Raw genomic sequence first — 2,871 nt, forward strand, 5'->3', positions numbered from 1 at the left:
TTATATTCCTTGATAAACGAGGATGGTTCTTATGTAGAGAAAACGTAAATAAGTACCACGGGCGAAGCCGGGGCGGACCGCTAGTGCAAAATAAAAATATTTACTTTCAATTTTATCTTGTCAATTGTAGAATTTGCATAATAAAAGCTTTACAAGAATTTTTATACCATTAAGGGCTGATTTTTCAATCCTTGGTTAAAACTTATTCGTCGAATAATGTATAAAACTACCATTTTAAAAACGTATTCTAATTGCCCGTATTTGACAGTTTACGTGACATTTTAATATTATCGTGTAATACTTTATTGGACGGTTATGTTTCATCCAAGCATTGAAAAATCGGCCCTAAATTATTATAATTCAGCAGGCGCCTCCGACGTCATTCATGTTTTATTTTAAAGTGTCCTAGCTAAATCTCTGGTTAGTTACCTTAAAATAAATTAAAAGAAGGACAGAAAATAAATAGGTAAGTGGAGAATTATTTTCATGCTTTACTAATAATATCATACGCTTTTGAAGAAATTACTCTTGAACATAAATCCCTTCCCTACTAATATAATATAATATTATAAATGCGAAAGTAACTCTGTCTGTATGTCTGTCTGTCTGTTACGATTTCCCGCTTAAACCTCTCAACTGATTTTGATGAAATTTGGCACAGACAATCTTTAGACCCTGAGACAGAACATAGGCTACCTTTTATTGCGAAATATGTACCACGGGCGAAGCCGGGGTGGACCGCTAGTGTGTAATAAATATTAAACATATTAACTTTGAACGCTTCACAAAAAGTAGTTCTAATCTAGAGCTAGTACTTTCATCAAACAAATTATGGAATTATGGTTTTAAAAAAATATGCACACTCACTTTTAAGCTACGTACACACTAGCGAAAATTTTCGCTTTATTTTCTACTTAATTAAAGAACGTATAACAATATTTTCGTTCTGATGGACGTGCTGTATTAAAAAATCTAAAAAAATAATGTTTTTTTACTACGTACTACGTCGCAGTTATCCTCACCTTGCTTTATAACGAACACTATATTTTTGAACACAAGCCAACTTTAATCCTGTACATTACAACAAGTGTCACTTTCAAAACCTTTGAGCAATTTCCTTTAGTCACTTCGTGATGAACACCTTTGAGCCAGCTTAATCAAGAACTCTGTTTTTGATATTACGAAAATTATTTGCGACTGGAAAATTCTTCTGGCTTAGTTACCTTTGTAGGTGAGAATTTTATACCTGGGTTAAATATTAGTTATGTTAATAATGAAAGTTAATCAGTTGGTCGAGGAGAAATGAATGGAACAACAAAATGACACATAGTCAAACGGTCGGCATAGCAGAAAGTTTATACTTTACCTTTTCAGGGTTTATTACTGAAATTATAGGAATAGGAGGCTTCTTCATTCCAGTACCAAACCTAAGCGTATGTACATATTTTTCCATTACGAATATTCATAAATAACGATTATTTGACATGTGTGTATTTTCGACTGATGAATGTGTTCATCAGACTTTCGCTTCACATTTTTTAACATTCCTCATTTCAAACTATTACTACTACTATATAAAAGTGAAGTCCCATGTCCCCTAGTGGGGTAAGGGGCAGATGCATTATACATATGTTTCACTGATGGATTTTCTTTAGGGACAAGTAAGTGATCAGCCTTCTGTGTCCTGCCAGACCAAGACATTATTTTCTCTTCGTCTCCACCGGGAATCGAACCCAGGACCCCTCGGTGTTACGCTCATGCGTCAACCACTGTACCGAGGAGGCGGTCATACGGCGGTCAAACTATTTATAAGATGAGTCAATTTCCTAACTGCATGGATGTACAATTCAAAACATCAAAGTAAATTAATATAAATCGAACTATAAATCCGCTACAACTGATCACCTGCACCAAACTGAATACCCATGTAAAAGCAAACAAGCAGAACTATTCTTCAAATTTCCAACACTCCAACGGGCATTCGAATTACCGATTCGAAAACAATCGAACACTCACATTAAGCCTCTAAAAGCACAGGGGATTTAAACGGAGCAACACAAAGAATAATTTACATCCCACGAAAGCGGGATGAAAATAAAATCGACAATTTGCCGATGTATGCGTCATTAAACCGAGTTGAGAAAAACGCTTCAAACAAGTTAGGCTTTAATGTGGATTTATCCTTAAAGGGCTGCGTAATTGTCCCGTGTGTAGGCTTAGAGGGTTGTATAATGTTTATCGAGCGATTTTACTTGGAAGTAATTCCTTACAGGACGAGTGAAAAAGGATAATCTTTTTGTTTTAACTGGTGAATTTGGATGAAAAATCTCAATATATTTTTTGGTGAAACAAACTTATTTTTAAGCTATTGCATAGCTTCTATCGCGGGCCTTTAGCGCGGGGACCGAATCCAGAAATTCCGTAACGAAAAAACCTCACGCTCCCCACTCCGACGGGCACGGAGGTGTGGCTTGAAGGCATAGCATGCAATAGCTTTACCGCGGCAGTCCCCGAGTGCCACACGTCTTTTTTCAACATCATTTCATTGTAATAATAAGGCAAAGCAACAGCTTTAGAGAATGCAAGAAAAGTAAAACAGAACAAAAAGGAACTAAGAATATAATACCATACTTTTTCGAACGCTTCTCAAGTTACCAATGGTAACAAAATCTCGCCCATGTTTAAAGCAGATATACTCGTTTGAAATACCATTATAACGAAACATGTAAGTAAAAACCATTTAATCCTAACTTCACACGACGACCAACTGAGATAAATATCCATATAGTAGGACGACTAACAGCTATGACAAATAACACAAATTAAAACCGAAACATTGAAGTGGAAACCGCCATAAACTCATTTCCAACA

Source organism: Colias eurytheme, chromosome 21 (assembly GCF_061535395.1).
Source record: "Colias eurytheme isolate Ceu_HAF_F1 chromosome 21, ilColEury1 Martin Lab GWU primary, whole genome shotgun sequence".
Taxonomy (NCBI): Eukaryota; Metazoa; Arthropoda; class Insecta; order Lepidoptera; family Pieridae; genus Colias; species Colias eurytheme.